This window comes from Colias eurytheme, chromosome 19, assembly GCF_061535395.1.
Source record: "Colias eurytheme isolate Ceu_HAF_F1 chromosome 19, ilColEury1 Martin Lab GWU primary, whole genome shotgun sequence".
In the NCBI taxonomy this organism is placed as follows: domain Eukaryota; kingdom Metazoa; phylum Arthropoda; class Insecta; order Lepidoptera; family Pieridae; genus Colias; species Colias eurytheme.
Window position 1 is genome coordinate 3,050,857 of NC_142998.1, and position 24,639 is coordinate 3,075,495.

Sequence of the window (24,639 nt, forward strand, 5' to 3'; positions counted from 1 at the left end):
GAATTCCTCCAGAATGAAACTTATACTCTACGGTCGAAAGAAAGACTCACACTGCGTGTGGCTACTCGAAAAACTGAATTCCTAAGTTATTCATTTGCTTCAACCGCTGTAAGATTGTGGAACTCTTTACCTGTGGATATAAGACGTGCACAATCTTTAACTTCTTATAAACGTCTAATACATAAATATTATTTAGATCTGGAATATGGCTCCGAGTAGTGACCTTAATACTTTGTAATATTAATAACTATTTTTTTTATATGTGTATGTTTATCATTTAGTAGGTATATATTATTAATTATTAAGTAATATGTATGTTTGTAAAATATTGTTTAGTTTTTTTTTTTTTTTATCTAAATTTTGATGCCTCCCTTTATACAGCAAACACTTGTCCTTTGCCTGAGGGGTCGCCTGGTAGAGATCACTCTGAAGTGATAAGGCCGCCCCGTTACACATATTAAAGCTGTAACTTTGTGATTTATTATTTACTTTTATCTTATATATAAAAATGAATCGCAAAATGTGTTGGTAAGCGCATAACTCGAGAACGGCTGAACCGATTTCGATAATTCTTTTTTTATTATATTCCTTGAAGTACGAGGATGGTTCTTATTTAGAGAAAACGTAAATATTATGTACCACGGGCGAAGCCGGGGCGGACCGCTAGTCTTATATATAAAAATGAATCGCAAAATGTGTTGGTAAGCGCATAACTCGAAAACGGCTGAACCGATTTCGATAATTCTTTTTTTATTATATTCCTTGAAGTACGAGGATGGTTTTTATGTAGAGAAAACGTAAATATGTACCACGGGCGAAGCCGGGGCGGACCGCTAGTATTTTATAAAATAATGTGTGTAATGAAGTGTCAAATAAATAAAAAATAAATAAATAACACCCAGACCCAAGAACAAATAATTGAGTTCATCACACAAATATTTGCCCTGACCGGGGATCGAACCCGGGACCGTCGGCTCAGTAGGCAGTAGAGGTCCGCGCCGCAGTCCAAAAGCCCAGCGGCGGCGCGCCGGGTGCGGCACCCGGCGCGGCGCGGCGTCGCCGGCGTGGGCTAGTTATTTTTAAAGTTATTAGGGGGTGGGCGGGCAGTAGAAAAATCTCTCTTTAAGTTTAATAAAAAAAATATTTTTATTAAAATCAAGTAGCTTAACTATTTAGTGATGAACATGATAATTATAAACATTGCCAATAATTTTATTGGCAATGTTTATAATTATCATCTCTGATGTTGAGTGGTCACCACCGCCCATAAACACTTGTAACACTAGAAGTGTTACAGGTGCTTTGCCGGCCTTTTATGGACAAATAAGCTCTTTTCTTGAAGGCCCCAATGTCGTAGTTGTTCGGGAACACCGCAGGTGGCAAATCGTTCCATAGTTTCACCGTACGCGGAAGGAAGTTGCGGGTGAAGCGGACAGTGGTGGAGCGCCAACCATCCAGATGGTGCGGATGGAACTGGTTTTTACGGCGTGTGGTCCAGTGGTGGAACTGTGCGGCTGGTAATAGGTGGAACAATTCCTCAGAGCACTCCCCATACTAGATCCTGTACAGTATACAGAGAGACGCAACGTCTCTTCGCACTGACAGTGGATCGAGCCTATCGGAAAGCCTACGGTCATCGACAATTCGAGCTGCTCGACGTTGGATGCGGTCAAGAGGAAGGAGTTGATACTGTGGGGCTCCAGCCCAGAGATGAGAACAGTACTCCATATGCGGTCGCACCTGAGCCTTGTACAGCTGAAGTCGGTGGGCCGGCTTGAAGTACTGTCTCGATCTACTGAGCACAGCAAGTTTTTTCGAGGCTAATTTAGCCTTCGCTTCCAAATGACTGCGGAATTGAACGTCACTCGAGATTTCAACTCCGAGGATTCCGATATACTAAGGGGAGTACTTTTAAACCGATATTCTACGACAAATGGGGTCTTTTTAGCGGTGAACGCGCAAACCTGTGTCTTTAGGGGATTGAACTCGACAAGATTAAGTTCGCCCCAATCCGACACTTCTTGGAAAGAAGACTCGACTTCAGACACAAGTTTGTTTCGACTCTCATTGAGGCTTTCCTTTGAGGTGGGATAATCGATATATCGATATAGTACATCGATATAGTAGACATTGTCTACTATATCGATGCGACGTTGCCGTGTTGTAGACAACAACGCGTGCGTGACACATGGTTCGCGCGCAAAATTTGAACTCGGCGCCAATTTTTCTGTGACCCGGCGGCGGCGGCGGCGCGCCGGGGTCTCTCGGCGGCGGCACGCCGGCGTGGCGCGGACCTCTAGTAGGCAGTTAGTTTACCACTGCGCCAACCGCGTCGTCAAAGTTAAAGAACTGCTGGGTATGGTGCTACGGATAATATTATAAAGATATCGTTTCTACTTTCTAGGGAGAAACATTTTTACAAGGCACTAGTTTACTAGATTGCGACCTTAAATCTTTTGAAGTGAAACTTCTTTAGGCGCGTTGAGGGTAAAATTTCAAGGTCATATGTCATGGCAATACCGTCACGTCATGGAATAAGGCGACGAATTTGGTATCTTTGAATCTTGCCAAAGAAGTTTCACTTTTGACACGTGTGCTCGGTACACACTTTTTTATATTCTGTCACTGAGAATTTAAAACAATCTTTTATTTCTACTTTGCGATTGATGATGTGATTAGATTGTCATGACGTAATGTCTTACGTCACAGTATTTAGGTTAATTATATCTTCTGAAATAACATATTGTGTACCTACTGTACTATTATAATATATTCTGCAGTGGTACCTACTGTGATTTTATATTTCATTGTGCTCTTAGTAAATACTTTTAAATACAGAATTACTAAAAACTATTAAACTAATTTTTTTTTCAAATTAGTAGCGCAATTTTTACCATTTTTGAAAATGTCTATCATATTTATCATAATAGCAAAGGCGTACATCACAGCTAGATAAACTAGATATAACAAAATTAAGATAAACAATTTGTTTGTTCGTTACATCGACACATGGGAAGATGGAAGAGGCAAAAATTAGTACAACTATTCCGACGCATTGTGATGTTTGGAGATCCGACTGATAAGACAGACAGACGGACGTCTACTAAACGCCACGCTTGTATAAATGTTCACCTGGGGACAGGGAAAGGATTGGAGTGTCATAAAATTGTTTCACCTTAAATTTTAGGATTTAATATAGAAACTTCTTTAGGCGCGTTGAGAGTAAATTTTTAAGGTCGCGTCATACCAATACCTACCGTCACATCATGGAGAAAGGGGCGATTTTGGTATCTTTGCATCTTGCCAAAGAAGCTTCACTTCTGACACGTGTTTTCGGCACACACACACGCTTTTTTATTTAGTTTAAATGTTTCCTAAAGTCAAGTAAAATGTATTTTGTTTTCTGCTCCATAATTTTGGGCCATATTATTTTACAATTTCGATTGTGATTTGTGTATCGCAAATAACTTACCTGTAGAAAATCTTCTTGTGTTATACCTATGCAATAAATAGTCCTCTATCATGCACATAAATAATATTTATACTACAGGTCGATAAAATCACTGTTTTTTAATAGGTAGATACACATGTCATAAGCTAATTTGAATACTCCACTCCATTCCCTGTTCTCGCTACGCCTAATCGCGCGGGTGGTCGAGCCTGATTGTGATTGACAGTGACACGTCACACCAACACATTCATCACCGACAATCATACTCAAATCACCTTTACACCATCCATTACTCCTTTAACACTAACTCTCCTTACTTACGTTATTTAAATTCCTTATTGAACACGCAATGTACAGCGTATGTCTGGAAGAAATCGTTTATTAGTGATCATTGTAAAGGCATAGTTAACTAGACTTGGGTGTAAGGCTTTGAAACGCTCCTTAGAAATGTATGATAGTAATGTATCGAGTGACAAGGGGTAGAATTCTTGATAGAAATTTAGAATGATTGTTATTTTCCTCTTTACTATAATCTATATAATAAAAATTAATCGCCAAAAAGTATATATAGGGTTTCCCCTAATATAAAGTATAAAGTATTAATAGTATATAATACTCGAGAACGGCTGAACCGATTTCGTAATTTTTTTATATAATATTCCTTGAAGTACGAGGAAGGTTCTTATGGCGAGAAAACGTAAACATGTACCACGGACGAAACTGGGCGAGGCGCTAGTTTTAAATAAATTCGTAAAAAATCTTATATTCCATTGAAAAGTTACATTTGGGGTTGCATTTTTTAGAGGACGCAATTTTATTTTTTTGATGTGTAGGAGGGTTCAGTGTGAAGCTATCACCAAGTTTGTGGGGTCGCCACCCTTGTCCCACGGCCGCCATCTTGAAAATAGCGGTTGATATGGTTTTTACGATATATCTCTTTAACTATTTATTTGATAAAAAAAATTGTTAACATTGTTTGTTGCAAATTAAATTCTCTACAACTTTGGTCCAGTAACTTTTTGTCGTAGAACTATAAATAAAAAAGTTATAAGCGAAAATGTTCAGAAATTAGAGATATTTATATTTTTCAATAAAACTTTTTTTTATCATTTTACGAAGAAATGATATCAAACCATTATTGTAGATTGTTTTTTGAGGAACAACTGTTATATACAACATTTTTTCATTAAGTAAATAGCTAAGATTTTACAGCGCTCCGAAGTGAGTACTATTTTTAAGAAACTTAAAAGTTTCTCTCTCTTGTTTCTCTTAAACTTAAAAGTTTAAGAGATATATCGTAAAAACCATTCCAACCGCTATTTTCAAGATGGCGGCCGTGGGACAAGTGTGGCAACCCCACAAACTTAGTGTTAGCTACTCACTGACCCCCCCCACACATCGAAAACATAAAATTGCGTCCTCTAAAAAATGCAAGGTTAGGCCTAAAAAATGTAACATTTCAATGGAGTATTAATAAACTTTGGATATAAGTAAATAAAAGTACCTACGCAAGCTTTTTATCTTTAATGAATCCGCACCCCCGGGACGCTATCAATAAAAAACATAAGCCCCACTATCACAAGTGACAATTTATTTGGACGTCTACTGACATTGTTTTAACGTCGCTGAAATGCCGACCCTAATGAAATTTATGACCGCAAAAATGTATAGCGTCGTTGATCTGAAGACAGATCTTAGGATCTCTTATATCGGTCGTTCTAGTAGCATTCTATGAATTGTCGAAAATAAAGATCCAGTAGAGGACTTGCTTAGTAAATAAGTAGGTAATCTTAAAGTTTCAAATAAATTAATGATTATTTAGTTTGCTTGATAGGAAGCTCAAATTGAATATACTTAAATATAAAAAGCTCTATATACTTTAGTACCTTCTAGGAAACTAGCTTAAGCCATTAGCCAACTATGAATACTGTACCAAATTATCGTGTCTATAATTAATATGTGTGTATGCACATGAATATATTTTTTATGTCAAAAAATCTCAAACAATATTTTGTTAACAGAAAAAAAAACCAAAACACATCCGAAGACAAACCTCGCGTACAATTTTCCATCTATAGGCGTGTAAAGAACAAAAGTCTTGGCCCGTCCGCCCCCGCTCCGCCCCGCGCCCGCTTCCGCACTTTTTTGCGGACACATCACACTCACCAGCTAAGTAATATCCCGGACTTTACTTAACTAGTATGGGGTGGCAATGTTTGACTCGTAAGTTGTAACTTGACCACTTGAAGGGCATCGGTCACCTAAAATGTTGTTGAACAGATTTTGATTGTTAAGGTAAATTTTTAAAAATTAAGTTAAAATCAATTACAAACTTTTCTACTATAGCTAAATGCAAGAAAGCTTTCTCGATATTTTGGAAGGCGAGCTTCTACGGAAATATTTTATTTTATTATTAATTAAATGTCTCATGTAGCGAATGATGGAAAAAATATAATAATACTGTAAGTCATTATCTCTATACGTATAATATTACCATACATGATGATACACTTTTGAATAATAACAAAAAGAACAGATTATTTTGATAATGGATTATTTTACCTGAAAATAAAATCAGCATAGTCATAGCCAATTCTCATATAAGTATTTACCAGCCTTTAAAAATTGCACAAATCTTTTCAAATCTCAAATTCCACAAAGTTAACCAATTTACATAGTCATAAATACATCTCTAACCCTCACAGCACTGCGTTTTTCCGTGGGGTGAAAAGTCACCCACGGGGCTTTTTTTACCCCCAAAGATAAGACATGTCACAACTTGACAGATGTCGCGACATTTACAAGTTGAGTAAAACAAGGAAGCGTTAAAAAGCCTACCTATTCAAATTTTATTTTCCATTCCCTTTCTTTTTGTGTTATTGTGATTTTGGTAGAGCTTTGATATACGAAAAAAATATAGCTATGTTATGACTGGTTCTTTTTACAATTTACACAAGATCAGGAGCAGATTTTTTAAATCAATCACTACATTTAGTACACCGAAAACCGACTTCAGTATAGTTCCTACTACAATATGGTCCCACATTAAGGACTGTTTACCCACAGCGTCGCTAGAAAAAAATTGTACAAATTACTGATAACAATCGATCCCACACTAACACATCATTAATTATCCGATACAGGGTTGACACAAATTCCCGGACACACACAATTCCACACAAACCATCCACGTTCCCATATTTGCTTACCGTTAATCAAAAAACTTTTGTCAAGAATACGTCCAAAATTCACGTCTTACTGATTAATGATATCAACCCGACAACCGACGCGGTCCGAGCGACCCGGAGTTTTAAGAAAACAAATAAAACGGTGTCACTAATGATACGTCTAATGGTGCAGAATAATTGTCACTGTACCATTAGCCAATGAATACCGTAAGATCCCTTCGGCTCACACGACGACCTGTTTACGGATGGTAAGTTAAACGGCTGGACAAATATACGCAACTGTCACGATCATTAATTATCAAGATTAATACAGACAAAAGCCAAAAGAATCCCTTGCGCAATTAATTTTATGCCTTCGAGAATGTATAGAAATCGGAAATACTGGTGCGAAAGTAAAAATCATTTTAGCAATATGACGATGTGTAGCTCGGAGCTGACAATTGAATTTTCAACAACCCTTCACTTCTCCGCCCTTCTTAAACGCATCACACATGCCTAATGTGTTCGACACTCGGAGCCTGAATTCATCAACACTGTCGCTATTCTTTGCTATATTCAAATGCGCCCGGAAATGGATGTAATGTAGGAAGATATTAAAGTGTGAAAGACCACGTGCAGAGTTTTCGTACGAGCGATGCGAAAGTTGTCATCAAATACGCATCCTAAGGGCGGGAATCAGTTTTAAAAGCCATTAGAGCGGGCGGGGTGGCTCGAGGTTGTAATTAGACTGCGTTAATATTTAACAAGTGCGGCGGCATACAGATTACCGTAAGCCCAGCTGCGCCCAGCACCTTCTGGCTTTTTAAAAAAGCCACTCTGTCAACGGGATCGTCAAAAATTAATTATGTCATGTCCTGCTCAGTAAAAAGGAGATTTTAACGACGCTAATGGCTTTGTAATATCGACAGTGCCGAGAGGCGCTCCAGATATTTTTCTTTCATTACTGCCTGCGGTTTTCATGTATGAATTATAAATGGTTTTATGCGGGCGAGGAAAAGGTTCAGTTGTAGAGGTGAAAAAACAAAGCCGTGAAAATTCGTAAGAGTAATCCTTTCAACCCTTTCTGAGTAATTTGAATCTCGAAGATGGCCGCGGCATCTGTGGGTTAACTAATGGCAAATGCATTATTAAAGCCCCGCGGTTGGGATCGGTGTAAAGGGTTGACAGATTATGTTATTACAGATTTCGGTTTTGTGAGTGAAATTTACATGAATATATGCGGATTGTTAGATATAGATAAGTGGGCTCGGGATCCTAGTGAGGATTAGGAGTTAAATATTAAAAGTTTCGTGCTGGTTTGTGAATTACTTATGAGTCCCGTAACATATAAATATTGAAATGTATACTCAAAATGATTGTTTGTTAAACCAATACTATTTAAAAAGTTTCTATACCTTTTAACTTCGTACTTTTTGTACCTAAGGCACGCATTTAACAACAAATCTATGCAATATTTTCATGCAATAATTACATATGTAGTAAGCACTATGTAATTACAAATTAACATTACATACCTAGTGCTATCAAGACAATAAAATGTTATAAATAAATAAGAAATCCGATTACGTAAGATGAACTGGTATTTTAAATAATCAGTATGTATATTTTATTATCACGTTCAAAACACACGCAGGGCATCATCAATCACAAAAATCCGTTAATTTTTTCAAAAGCGAGTGTCGCGACGAAAAATTGCTTACGTAATATGCAAATCTTCCCATCCGGATGACCGTGGGTAAACTTTCTGGAGCCAATCAGTCACAGTCCGGGATTTCCGGGCCAGATTAGCATAGCCAAAAATCACAATAGCCTCAAGAAGTTAATGGACACGCATAATTTCAGCGCGCACAAAAGGGTTAAACAAAGGTGTCGTAATAAAAAGGTATATTAATGTGATAGATTGGGGTCCGTTAGACCGGCTCAGTCTCGGTATGAGTTTATCAAAGTGTTGGATAAGGTGATTTACTCGTTTACGGTCATTAGATGAAAAGGTTTATGGCTCTAGTGATTATTCCTGTTCAATAGAACTATAAAGCGGCCGTTGGCTATCGTTTTAAATTTGTTGATCAAGCACGCATCTTGCGAGATCCCAATATAATCAGAACGTTTACAGTCTGTGGGCTACATTGATGTAAATCTTAATTTAATTTTGGGAATAGCATCCTATTTTCTATATGTTCCAACTTAACTTATCTATAAAAACTATCTTAACATTTGTAAAAAATTACCGTTTGCCTCCCACACATTTATTTTATGTAGGTATTTTATCGTGCTTTACCTCTATGTCTTATTACTGTTTTTAACTGCAACAACTTCCACACCGAGCAAAAATCTAAAATTTAAAACATAATATCTACAGAGAATATTTCTCGGCGCCGTATTCCAACTAACAATATCGGAATACAGTAAACAGAGAAACTCAAAAGGCACAAAATAAGCAAACTTATCTGATTGGCGAGCACAAAGCCACGGTAATCCTATCTCAGCAAACTCACGGCAACCTAGACGTATCAGGTATCATTATAATAGGCAATTAGAACTGTGAAAAACAAGCAAACGACCAATTTAACGAGACCCCTCCTAACTTTGTTATTTAGATTACGAGTTAAGAAATCCAGGAGCTCACCGTGTCCCATTATACTGGTAAAGATGGGGTTGTGGTATAAAGGCTATTTGTTTTGCCGTCACCTCTCAGTAGCTAAACAAACAATGCATAAATAAGCGACTTTTGTATTTCCCATAGAATCTATTGTTGGTATTGTCACCTTTGTGCCCTTTCAAGGCATTGTTTTTTTTTACGTTGAAGACGTTACTAACTGTCCGGTTGTTTTACTGTATTCTTAATAGCTCTTAATGACTTTACGTTTTTATGGCGTTAGAGATACAATGTAGGAACAGTTGGGTGTTCATTGGTAAGAATTAGGCTTGATAATAATAAAAAGTTAATCTTCACTCTTTTTACTATTGAATATTATCTGAAAGATTACCATGAATATTGAAAATAACATACATATTCAATATGTACATCAATAATGTAAATTGTCTTATCAGGGCATACATTCAAAATTATTTCAAACCTTCTATCTTGCTAGAAAACCGTATCCAAATTTCTCAAAATTTCTCTCGCTGTTACGTCAAACAAACGTCAATCAAACGAGCCACACAACTAGATGCTAGAGGTCACCGATCATCATCTTCCATTTCTTTACAAGCCATGTCTAACTCTTCACTAAAATACCCTTCAATCGATATTATCACCTATCACCTAGCATTACGGGTAAAATTACCATGATCTAGTTGTGTTTTTTGCCGCAAAACATTCATGTCATTCCACAGGGTAAACAAGTATACAATGGAGTATCCCTTTTTATTAATATCTGTGGATGAATGGCGACAAAAGGTTTTGTTCTCATTATGCGTAATCGGAGTCGTTCAGGTGTTATATTATCGTGTGGTGTATTAATGAGCTGGTCTTTTATATGCAGGGATACTTCCCTTATAGAGGATTTGATATGCCCTATGGTTGCGTGTTCACTGTTCAGGGTGCCAATTTGCTATCGATAGGGATATTCTGCTTAAAATGAGACTATAGTTTGATCATTCTTTATTCGTCGTATAATACTTAATAATATAATACGTCTCTCTATAAAAAAATATTCCAAGTAAAAGAAAACTTAAATCTTAAATATGTAACTCGAAAATATTAGAATTTTTATGTATATAAAGTAGTCTAAAATACCTCTAATACTGTATGGATCGTAGTATAATCCACATCAACGAAATGTATTCAATAATTTAAAATTCCGAACACTTGTTTCAAGAAACTACAGGAGTCTTACCCGTTGGATGTCATGCTGATTCCAGCCTCAGTACATTGTACCTCGCTAATAAAATAATCATTTAATTTATTGAAATTGTTCATATATTCACAATTATTATGTTCGTGTCGCTTCCGATGGAGTTGCCAGTAATTTAGAATCCCAGTAGTTGCTATAAAATTAAGTTAAACGATCGATAAAATTTAAATGTAGCAGCAGTCGGATTCCGCTTCTAAATGCTCGATTATAGTAGCATTTTGTAAGTTTTATACACATATAAATTGGATATTTTGTATCAAATTGATTGATATTATAGGTTGATATTCGTTTTAGTGTGTAATTTGAATGTTCTGCCAGTATATCGAGTGGATATGTAAGATTTCATAATTTGTAATGTATCGCCTATAATAAGTAAATAGTCTAGCCAAATTCAAAGAACAAATTCAAGTGAGATAATAGGTACTTAATTGACAAAACAAATTGCAGTATAAACTGAATATTTTGTTTATATACATAGAACGGTTTTAGTACAAAAATATTTCATTTGGATATAAATCTACGACATAGATACCAACTTTTTATAAATTTCGATGCGCCTCCATTTATGACTAAATAGTAGACACCTAATATTTAATCAAATACACATTTTATATCATTACATTACACTAATATTCCAAGCCAATCTTCATTCAAACTTTTTCATCTTAATCTTCCCTCCCTTCATAACCATACAAAAAAGGAATCGATAACTCAATCAATAAATCTTTAAAGAGCTCCCCCAAACAGTAAGTATATTAAATTTTCTCCCTTTAAAACATCTTAAAAAGTATAAAAGAATAACATTTCAATGAAAATCACCATGTTTAAGGAACGCGTGCTTGTCACGAGCTGACCCTCTGACCTTAGGAAGCTGTGGTCATTATAACATTAAGATTAAAAAAGTAATCCTTACCGTATAAAAAGAGATGTATTTTTTATACAAATCGATGTTTTGGGGTGGCCATGTTGAAATAAGTTCATTGACAAGTACATATTTTGAAAACAAAGATGTTTTAATGTGTAAAGCGATTTTTAAATATGGTTTAATTAAAAAATAAAATAAAAAGCATTGAAATAAATTAGTTATCAAGTTATAGAATACAATGATGATAATTTCTTACATCGATTTACTTTATAGCGATTACCAGTCTATTAAACTATAGGTATGTATATTAGGTTAACAACCTAATTAATTACCTACTTACAAGAAAAACATTAAAAAAATAAAAATAACTAACCTTTTTTATCTCAGATCATACTCACTTCATAATCTGTGACATATGCCCTAATAAAACAAATTTATTGTGCCTTATTCAAAAATGTTATCTTCATTTATATTTTATGAGAAAGAACATTAAGCATTTTAAGGGAAGCTTTTTATATTTATTCATAAAGAAGTTTGTCTCGTGGCTAACTGACCTGTTGACCAGAGATGAAAGAGGCTGTGATCTTTGAGCTTGAATAATAACAATTCATATTTAATCTTCTTGTTACACGCGTTTGAATAAAGAGTTAAAAACCAGTTCATTTCAACGACTAGTCCTATAGGTATTTATTACGGAAATAAACTATACGTACCTACATTCGTTGAGATTTTAATTATTGTAGTTATTTAATAAGGATTCGTTTTATATTAAAATATTTTATAAGGAAAATTTAGTAAATAATATATACCTACTAGTTCCATAAGAATTGAAACGTGACCAAAGCTGTCTTAGCCCAGTATAAAATCAATTAAGTGCACCTTTGACCCCCGAAAAAGAGATTTTATGGGAACCGTAATAGCTAATAATTCATAACTGGACAACGGTCTGCTCGCAAAATCAATAGAACGAGTCGGGGAATCTCTATTAATCCGAAAATACGGTCTAACAATAGTCGCCCTTAAAAACTACAAGCATAATAGCCGATAGACTACTCGTTTAAGAATGATAAATTACCAAAATGGAAGTCGGTATGTCCATTCCCACAGATATTAAAGCCGGGGACAAAGAAAGGGCCCCGCTTCGCCAGGACTCACGCGGCGGTATACAAAACGCGAAGATTGTTTGCCAATCCTTTCGAGTGGATGCAAATTGGAAAAGTTATAGGCTTTGATGTTTTAAGCTAAGGCTAATCGTAGATTATGTTAGACTTCAAAGAACTTGGAGATGACATAGGTTGTATTTTAGGATTAGGAGGAACGGAAGTTTTAAATTAAATTGCTGGTATACCTAATACATAATATAGAAACATCTATATTATCTGTCTATCTACTATTTAACGCATATTTTAATAAATACTCATCAGGTATACCGTATAAGAAGTACATATTATACCAACCTACCTACTTTTGGCTAAAAATATCAATTTTACCGTTGCTATCTTCACCTAGATCTTTTGAAATTAATGACAGTGATCTTTTTTTGTCGGTAATAAGTAAATAATCGTTATGCGATGTAACAATAACGATAAAGAAAAAAAGGATTATAACGATATATTATATCATATTTATATCAATAAACAAACATAAGCAAAAGCTACAAGAGCGGTAGTATCAAAACAATATTGACGTAAGCAGATCTTGGATACGTGCAAACGTCGTACAAATCTCATTTATCCACCATTATCTTGGGTTATCGGGCATCTACCCCTTACCCCAATCGCTTATAAGCTACTAATTAACACAAACCACAAGATACACTATCCATTGCCTGCTTAGTACATGATACATAAAAAGCTCATGCAACAAACTGCGCAATGGAAAATGTATAATAAATTCGATCGCTGATAAGGCGCTTACGGTTTTTAAGGTTTAGGAAAAGCGTGATCTTGGTTAAGAAAGGTATTTATGCAAAGCTCGACGTTATTGTTGTCAGGTTATCGGCAGTCTTATCTGATGGGAATCGATTGTGGAATCGCGAATCGCAATTTGTTGGGAGCTGGGGCAATGATACTTAAATTAATGAATATACTTTTGAGGCACTTTCGTTGGCTTGGCTAGGGGGTAGAAGAACTGATACATATATACTTATAACAAAAGCTCACAGATTTTTGTCTAATTAAAAGTAACCGATGAAGAAATACATCTGCTCGATGATAAAAGCTGTGTATAAGAAACATATCTTCGTGCTCATGATATATGTAAAAGTTCTTAAATAACAATGTCAGTGACCTTTCTTATCAGATATTGACATGTTCCAGTTGTAGTTGGAGAAACTAAAAAATAATAATATAACTTTTGTACCTATCTAGGACAATAAAGAATACTTATAGTTTAAGTGGAATTGTTCGCAAAAGTCTTCTTCTAGTCTTAACAATATTGAGCTTTTATATCTTGCCTAACACTGTTAAACGATATTACTATTCCAAAACAATATTAACGAAACCTCCAAATTTATTAAGTACAAAATTTGCACAATAGAAAGAAACTTCGCAATTGAAAACAAAACAATTACAAACAAAGAAACAGCTCTCAAGAAGTTAAAAACAATTAGCGAACAACCCTTCTGTTAAAAAACAGTAAAAATTGTCTCGGAAATTTGTCCGTTGACATCCATCTCAATCAATCTTTGGTCCCTTAGGATCTGAACCCTTCCGGGACCCTCCGTAACCCAATTAATAAGAGGGTAGTGTTACTCCCAGACTCACATCGACCGCAGAAAAATTAGATTGAAATGTTTAAATTGGTCATGTGTTGTAGTGATGACGTAGGGTTATAGAGCCATTTGGGAGTGCAAAAATAAATAACTATGTATCTGATTTTAATGTGAAAAAGAAAATAGTTTGGCAATAGTTCTTTCTACGTAATAGTGTAAACGTAGTTTTTTTTTCAGGTACCTATTCTTCAATTATTTTAAACAAACTGTCCAAGACGTTGAGACTTGAGAACCTGAGATTATTTCACACATTTTCTGATTTCAATTCTTGAACCTTACACTGTTCTTAAATAACAAAGCACTGACCAATTCTGCAGAAAGAATTTGATTTCAACCATTTTTCCATAGCGGACATTCTGAACTTGTCTCCAAAACCGCAACTAAAATTTATAGAAAATAAATATCGACAAATAGCACGTCGGGCGTGCTATTAAATTCTCTATCTGTAATGATTTAATTTACTGCCTCCACCCACCGCGGCGACGTAATGTACCTATGCCCTGCGATGCCCTTAACAAGTTTAACTTACAATTTGCTCGTAGGAGATTAGATAGTTCCGAACTGTTTATTGATTTATAATAGCGGGACTTTGTATGCATTTTTGTGTATGTACATATTATTATTAATTTAAGGTTCGTCTGGTCCTTGATTGCATCTTATAAGCATGACTAAGTCGAAAGAGACGTTCAGTTAACTTTAATTCATATACTTTTTACTGCATGAAATTAGGAGTCCATACGAAACTCTTATAAAGTTATAAAGTAACCCAAAGAGCTTTCAGCGCTTTAAAATCTACAGATAAAGAGCATAATCTTTTTTTATTGTTATCTTTTATGTGTTTTTTTTTTCAATTATTGATTAGATACATATAATTGAACTTGTAACAGAATAGTTCCGTACTTTCAGAATTGTATCTGAAGAATATATTATGTAGAATTGTACCTCTATTCTGGTACTAAGTATTTATTAAAAATGCGCTTAAACTCAATCTTAAACATCAACTTACGAATTCCTCGTTCGTTCTAAAACTTAAGAAGATGGATAACAATTTGTGCTTTTGAACGTAATCAATTGAAGAATTTCTTATATTCAATAGCACTTGATTAGCGGAGTGGCGAGTGACCCTTCGGCATAATTATTCAAAGTGTGTCGTCAGAAAAACTTCGGCTAGTTACTGATTATTGTTTGCTTTTGATTTTAAACGTGATCCGACTTGTTGTATTTCAATATGCTAAGATTGCAAGATGTTTATACGCTGAATAAATTTGCAATTTTCAACAATAAGGTGTGAAATAGTAAAATCCAAGTTTTTTTATCAATAATATGGACAAGAAATGTTAAAATTATGTAATCAGATTGCATTTTAATGCCATTCGTATATTCTTGTCGTAATTCATGTGGATAACTATTAAACCTTTATCATTTTATAAGGCCCTTATCCACACATGCACAATTATACACAGGCAGTCAGGGCAGAAGATGAGAAACATAAGAAATACAATAATAACGAGAACTGTAATAAAATAAACCAAAAAAAATCTTATTAACTGAGTCTTATAAAGTCTAGGCATGTCTTAGACGCGTACAACTGACGTCACCCCACAGAGCTTTCAAAGACGCCCATATTAAAATTTCCTTGAGTATAATCCGAACACAACACAATATCAAAATTTAATATCATTTTAATCTTAATTCTCCTTATTAATGTTACCGAGGAGGGTATCCTTGCAGGTAATGGAAAATAAGCTCAAAAGTAAATAGATAGGGTTCGTTTTTGTTTGCTTATTTATTTGTCGGAAAATATGTGGGATGAAGAAAATCCTCTCAATGCAGGTAAGTTCAAAGATACCTTCTTTTGAGAGTGAATTATAATTAGGTCGTATTTTGTATAAATTCGGGAAAAGCTTTATTAAAACCGATGGACGGTTTTAAATAAGTTATACATTTCTGTCACTTTGTATTTTGTATGACGTTATATAAAATAAGAATAAATAAATCGGTTAATTTATATATTTATTTATTTAATCATTTATTGTACCACACCATTTAATATTACAATGTACAGTATAGGCGATATATGCGAGATGCTGATATATGCGAGGTAAAGTACAAAAGGTGACCTTATCGCTCAAAAGTGATTTCTTCCAGGCCACCTAAGGTAGAGGTTTGATATATAATATGGGTGGCTGAAAAAGTAAAAGAAAAAAAAATATTATTAAGATAAAAATAAAATGTTTATGTTTAATATGCAAATTCGCGAGAATAAGCATATTACAATAAATCTATTACATATATATATAAAACTCAAAGGTGACTGATATAGTGATCTATCAACGCACAGCCCAAACCACTGGACGTATCGGGCTGAAAATTGGCATGCAGGTAGATGTTAGGACGTAGGCATCCGCTAAGAAAGGATTTCCCGAAATTCGTGCGGGAACGGGAAAAATGGGGATGCACGTACAAAGTCGTGGGCGGAAGCTAGTAATAAATAAATAAATATTTCAGGACAGTTTTCACACACGGCACGATCTGTTTCCATACTAAGCTTTCGCTTGTGTTATGGAAACATGGCTGATAAACATACATATATAGTTAAATAAATACTTATATAGATAATTAACACCCAGACACAGAGCAAACAATGCAACATGTTTTTTTATAACGACCGAAGTTCCAATTGCATGAAAATATTGAATTAAAACTGTATTTTTAAAACGGCTTTTTATTCGAATGATGAGCAATTATGAAGAAAAATAAAATTTATTTTAGAATTGGGCGTATTACATCTTACTATGTCCATTAATGATGTATGATTCATGTCCTGCATTAACATACCTAGAGCATTTAATCCCGGTTCAATCAGACACTTTTTCGCATCAGAAAGAAGATATAAAGTATTTCTTTAGCATTCCGTTTTTCGTACAAAATAAACAAAAATCTGAACTCCACACAGCGCTCTAGCGTCCCGTGTCATTGTTACTTTTTAATTAAAACGCAAAAACGGACTGATGGATCACGTCCGAAGTAATTAATGGGTTTTGTTTGCTGAACTTGTTCACCACTCTATCCCGATAGGAGTGTGTGAAGATGTGACAATGTGCCTTTATTTTAAACCTTTTTTTAAGCGAAACGGCCGAAAATCATTGTTTATTATCTTTCAAGAGTCGAATCGAGCGAAAATTATCATTGTGTTTAAAATTTATCTTTTGTTGCTATATTGAACTACTAATCTTCTTTCATGATTTTGCTAATGTAGTCGTTTCATTCATAAACAACATAACATTCATCTAATTGACCTACCCTGTTGAGGTAAAATAATAGTATAACATGTTTTGTGTAGCAATAACAAAGTAAATTATCATAATGAACATGAAGATATATCAATGTTGTGTGCTTTTTGTATTTATTATCTATACACTTGCAAGTAGCAAGATGTAACGAATTATTTGAGAATCGTGTTATTTTCAATTGACCGAATTGACCGCCAATACAGTAACAAATCCAAAATGTTATGTTCCACATCCTTTTGTCGTTTAAAGATTATTTCTTTAAGAATTATTAACATTGTATAATTTTAGAAATCTTAAGATTTAAATAATTAAAACAACGCTACTGTTAACAGGTTTAATTACAACGTGTATTATGAAAAGCGAAACAAAGGCAATGACAAAAGTGAAATCATTCGTAGTCGCGGGAAAACTTTTGGAAAATTTTGACGAGGTGTTTACGGTGATGACACTGTATTTAACACTATTGAATGGTTTGAGAATGTTTGTAGCAACAGTTTATCTGCAGTGATGAAATAAAAATATGTTTACCAGTAGAATTATAGTTGTTATCCATCCATATCCAGCTAGGTTCGAGCGACACAGAAGAACTCGTTAATAAACTTGATTGGATTAAAAAAATCCTTGAATGAAATTTATCACAGCAGGAAATAGCATTTAAGAGAACCTAAGAATATTTATCGGATACATCAGCTATTCTCTACTCTAACACATACAATTTACAGAAAAATATTGCAAATATCTGCACAAAATTACAATAAAAAAACAATTCTTCCGAACAGTCCAAATACACCCACCGTACGCGAAGTGTCAACCGCGGAGTGGTAACACAAAAGCTGTTCGATGAGGGGTAGGTAATGAAAAACATAGCCGATTACCCCTCCCGACGCTTGGGAGCAAAGTTGGGCTTTCAATCAACTTGACAACATATACCACAAGAGATAATGTAGAGCGTAGAATGCTAAGGACTTGTTAAATCAGTATGTACTGCGTCTATGTCAGACAAAAGACATAAATATTATATAAGGGCCGAATTTTCAATGCTTGGTTAAAACTTATCCGTCCAAAATATTAAAATGTCACGTAAACTGTCAAATACGGACAATTAGAATACGTTTTTAAAATGGTTTGTTTTATACATTATTTGACGAATAAGTTTTAACCAAGGATTGAAAAATCACCCCTTAGGGCGTTTGTCCACTACAAGGAATTTTACGGTCCGGCATTCCGATTTTTTACGGTCCGGTATGGCACGCAATTAATCTAAATACTAGCTTGTGCACTATACGTAATTTTACTGTCCGACATTTTACTTTTCCCTATTCCGGATGGTTTTTTGAGTTTACGAGTCGCTGTAGGTATAATTGTTTTCGAGTGCCCACTTGCTTGGATTTTACTCTTTTTATTACATATTATGCCAATTGAAAGCAAGCTCTTGTTTTACTTTCTTTTAGCTGGCAATGAGATTTGAGAAGTCGGTATTGTTATTTTATATACATTGACCTATAATTATTATCTAAGTAAGTATTGGTAAGTTAAAGTTCAAGTGGGAATAGATTTAGCTCCTCGTCACCGATTAAAATAAATAAGTGAAACACGCATTTTAAATCTCTTACGGAACTTTACCGTAACTACTTTACTGTACTTTACTTCGTTTATTATAACGAAGTAATATAATATTTCACCTTCTATATTTTTACTCGTTTCTTGTAAAATGCGAAAACAATCATTTATGATAGCATTATACCGCCATACTTCCTTGAACTGTATCGCACTGATCCGAGTAAAGACGGACAGGTGCACAAGCAATTCATCGGTTTTTTCATGCCACACCGGACCGTAAAAAATCGGAATGCCGGACAGTAAAATTCCTTGTAGTGCACAAGCGCCCTTAGGGCGTTTGTCCACTACAAGGAATTTTACGGTCCGGCATTCCGATTTTTTACGGTCCGGTATGGCACGCCATTAATCTATATACTAGCTTGTGCACTATACGTAATTTTACTGTCCGACATTTTACTTTTCCCTATTCCGGATGGTTTTTTGTGTCTACTAGTCGCTGTAGGTATAATTGTTTTCGAATGCCCACTTGCTTGGATTTTACTGTTTTAACTGCATATGCCAATTGAAAGCAAGCTCTTGTTTTACTTTCTTTTAGTTGGCAATGAGATTTGAGAAGTCGGTATTGTTATTTTATATACATTGACCAAGCATTGACCTATAATTATTATCTAAGTAAGTGTTGGTAAGTTAAAGTTCAAGTGGGAATAGCTTTAGCTCCTCGTCACCGATTAAAATAAATAAGTGAAACACGCATTTTAAATCTCTAACGGAACTTTACTTTTTATTATAACGAAATAATATAATATTTCACCTTCTATATTTTTACTCGTTTCTTGTAAAATGCAAAAACAATCATTTATGATAGCATTATACCGCCAAACTTCCTTGAACTGTACCGCACTGATCCGAGTAAAGACGGATAGGTGCACAAGCAATTCATCGGTTTTTTCATGCCACACCGGACCGTAAAAAATCGGAATGCCGGACAGTAAAATTCCTTGTAGTGCACAAGCGCCCTTAGACTAGCTGTCCCGGCAAACGTTGTTCTGCCATACATAGGGGTAAGGAAAATAATTGTTGTCCTACTCGATATGCACACAAAATTGCATGAGAATTGGTCAAGTCGGAGGAGTTGAACTGCCAAACGATAATTGTATATAATAAAAGATTTATATGAATTTACAATCTTTTAAACTGCACTGAAGCCTTTGGAAACTCATCACTAATGATTGTCCATCCCACTCTACATTTACTATTTTCCAAAAAACTTTATACTTTCAATTCTGTTTCATGTGAGCAACGGCGCAGTTAAGTAGTAATTTTAACGCCTTTTTAAAATTAATAAATCTTAGATTAAATATAAACGTATATGTACATTATCTTTTTAAAATATTAATATCAATCCATCTAATGATAAGTAGCGCCGCATGCACTTACCAATAACTCGAAATCTCTAAGGAAATAAATTAATGCTTTTAATATCGCCAACAAAAATCAGCGGGACATCTTGTAGGAACAATGAATGTGGTACAACACTAGTCAATGCGGCAATAGGGTGCACTAACAATAGTGATGTGCCAGCCGGCGCCCGCGCATTCGCAGCGATTGTGTCATCTTGATACTTTTATAATACCCTTGGTGAATTATTACCAAGTATAGATATAGTATTTGCGAAAGCATATACTATATCTAGTGCTTATTTCAATGAAAGTAAGGTAAAATTAAAAAAACCGTATACTTAAATTTTAACTATAATAAATGTGAACAATCTTGACATTAGGTATACACTGACAATAATGTTATTATGCGACTTCAGAATTTAAGCTCAATCCTACTTTTAAGGTATAAATTACCTTCACCTACTGGCAGGTATTAGGTACTACTACTACCAGTACCTTATCTTTTAAAATAACATACCTAAGGATTAAAATTGAAAATCAATTCTATACTAAAATTCTCAATAAATAAATTTAAACCTAAACAAGTATCATTTCTACCGATCCACCTACACGCTAAATACAATATTATAAACTGACCGACAAGTTTGCGGTCAATAGAGCCGAAAGTGCGGAATAAGAAGACATTCCCACGATATAAATCTTGTGTTAAAAGTGTTTTAAATTTTATGTTTTGGTGTCCTTCACAAAGGTCCTTTGTGCTTTTGTCTTGAGGTCCAAACATAGTTTCAGTTTGGGGTCAACTCTTGTGGGTGAGTCGGATTAATTTGATCGATGTTACGTGGGAAGATAAGCAAAGGATGTATTTAAAAGGTACATTAGAATGCAAGACATCTGCCACTATAAATAATTCACATGGATATCAGCGGGAAACTCTATTTCCCGTAGCTTTTAGCTGACCAATGACCATATAATAATAATATGTGACTCTACACTGATGTTATCTATTAAGTAGTTAAAATTTAATTTTACTTTTTACATTTTATTATTTCAGTGGTTAAACTAAACTATAACTGTTACCAGCTACTATTCCAAATCAAGCACCAACAATTTTTAAAAAATTTGAATTTTTTATTTTGCATGAAAATGATTACTAAATCAAAAAAATTACAAATCTGATGGTTTTTTCAATCAAAAATTGTATTTTTTTTTTTAACAAAATACGTTTTAATACTGTCAACCTGCCGACAGTGCCGTATGACTGCTGGCTAGTCGTTATCATAATGTACCTCATTTTAATTTTCAATAAAAATCTCTATACGTACCTAGTGACCCGCAACAGACCTCAACGAGACCCAGGTGGTTGTCATTCAAATATTAATATTTAATAATCAAATCCTGCCACGTGGCGGCTGTCCGCTCTACTGGGTTGAGACATTAGCTCAAATAAATATATTATTACTGCTAAAATAATATGTATTATTTAAATATATTGTCATTGAAGCTTTCTGCATCTGCCCGCGACTTCAATTATAACCACCATGTTGTTTAATAAATGTCTGCTTTTATTTATGTCAACTATCGTATAAATTTTAACATCATGGCATTTTAGCCATGAAAGAGTAAAGTAAAAATAAGTATACATATTATATTTTCAAAAGTAGGTATGCAACAGTGCTTTATTGGCCTGTAATAATTCTTTGTAAACTTGGTATTTTAAACACGACCATAATTTTGGCACAGTATAATATTTCTACTGCACAATATGATACGAAAGACGTACTATAATAATTTCTACTCTTTCTTTTTAAGGATACTATATTACTTATATGAAATCAGTAGGTACACAGTACTGGACAGTCGATAGTCAATTATTTAAAAAATGTATATATACATAAGATATACATTTTTTAAATAATTGAATTTAAAATAAAACTGTTTTTCATGTTCAGAAAAGAATAATATGTAAATTATATTGAAAGGCGCACAAATTTGTGAAAAATTAAAAAAAAACACAAGCAAAAGAAGAATCATTTGGAGGTGCTGGGATTTGAACCCAGGACTTTCAGCATGCGAAGCAGACACTCTACCACTGAGTTACACCCCCGGTGAAATAAGATTTGAAATTAAGGTCCATATCTCTTTACAAAACATCCTGACAGTCTGTAATAGTCCTGTCTTCATGCAAATAAAAGCGTGATCTTTAAAATGTAGGCAATAATAATTATATTATTTTTATCAGCGCATTATGCCTATTTTTTCTTAAGGTAACGGAACTATAAAAAAATATTGAATAGTGGAACTTTTTAAGTGATTTGCACTCAGAAATATAATGTTTGATAAAAAAATCTCTCTTAAAAAAACTCAAGCCTGCTCTATGCTTCTAAAACTAAATAAATAAATAAATAAATAAAATAAATAAATAAAACTAGTACAGTACATAACAAGATGTAAGAAACGTACTCTTAAATTAATTTATTTTTAGTTACCTACTTTGATTTTCTCATAAAACGATCACAATTTTCGATGTCGGTTAAAATAGTTGATCAATACTGAATATGCATGTGAATCAAATGAATAATTCAAAAAGTCAGACTCCACCCGTTACAATTAAAGAGGGGCAAACAAAAATCAATTAGCGGTACTATTGAAATATACAAGCTAGTAGTTTTGTCGCGACTTTGTCTGGTTTTTATGTTTGAGAAATATTCGAGTCATATTCGTTGTGACACAGAAGATTCGTTGTGAGAAATGGATGAAACTTCTTTTTTTATTCAAAGATTTTAGTAATTTTTCTTTTAATTAACGAATTAATTTGTACGGAAATAAAACAAGATTTTTTTATTTTTCAGATTTTCTTTTATTCCCTTTCAAAACGTCCCTTACCAAGTATTTTAATACAGAACAATAATTCATCTAAATAACTTTCAAGGAAATGCTTAAAAAACGATATGAGACGAATATTCCCCTACCACGTATAATACACCGCAATCATATTCAACTAGAGGAAACTAAAACTGAGGGAACACACCAACATACCACTATATCATTTTCCATTTAACTCCAATGAACAATTTATCACCACGATATACATTATTTTTTATGTTCAGTAATCTTTAAATATCATACTATCAAAAGCAGCAATGCACGACAAAATGACAATAGTATCAACAGATTGCCCGGAATTCCGCAAAATAGTGGAACAGTAAAAAAATTGATATTTTATTGCGTCCTGGGTCCACTTTTCTGCAATATTTTATTCTCTTTTCGTCGTTTCCCATTGCTAGTTACATATTTATATTTGCGAGTGTTATTTTTTTGTCACGGCAATGTCGACTTTATCGACGTAGCTTAGGGTTTTTAAGGTATATTTTTCGTTTGTTTGTAAGTTTGTGTGTGTGGTACATGTCGTCACACGCACGGCTGGGTTGTATATCATCTTCTTTGAACAAATGGCCCTCTGTGTCTTTGGTTACAGCGTAATCTAGTGAGGAATAAACAACGAGGTTGAGCGAATCGTGAATCTCAAATTTTGAATACAATTTCCGCGAATGTCAAGCGACTACTCTTTAGAAAAATCTTATTGAAAAAGACAGTTCTTTACTTGAAGAATATAAGAATAAACTGTATTAATTACTCAGGCAGAAATTAAATTCTTATCTAATCATATTTTGCCATTCTAGTTAGGTAGGTACTTTACCAAAACTTTCTAATCTTTTCATAATGTAGATTATTATAAAATTAAAAAACAAAATCTATCGAAATCTACATATTACATAATATATCCAATCTATCCAATTATCATGTCATAAATGTCCAAGCAAAAACACTTTCAGACACACTGAAATCATTTTACGCTTCAATATGTATTCTTTCTAACAAGAAAATGGAAAATCTTACAGTATACATATTAGCATTTTAAAATAGAATTCCTAGACTTGATACCATTTAGACGTTGCACGGATTTCGAATTGGCGATAATACAAGATTGCAAAAATCAATAAGAACATGAAATATCCGTTATATTCATTTCTTTCTACAAACAAGCTGAAAGTTTACTCAAAATAAGTACAGTCGGAATTTTTGGGTCTCTTCATAATCAGCATTTACCTCGTAACATTTTGATAACTAATAAATAATAATAACCTTAAATATTAAGGACACTATTCGTATATTACCTACCTCAAAATGCATTGTATAATCACTTAGCTAATTCCAAGCGCTCACAACAAAACGGTAATAAAACCATATTTGT

At 34.1% G+C, this 24,639-nt stretch overlaps 1 non-coding gene across 1 annotated transcript; it reads right to left on the minus strand.

The window, feature by feature from the left end:
• Positions 1-22,419: 22,419 nt before the first annotated feature.
• TRNAA-CGC (transfer RNA alanine (anticodon CGC)) lies at positions 22,420-22,491 on the minus strand. The gene has a single exon. It is a non-coding gene; the product is annotated as a tRNA-Ala (tRNA).
• Positions 22,492-24,639: the final 2,148 nt, after the last annotated feature.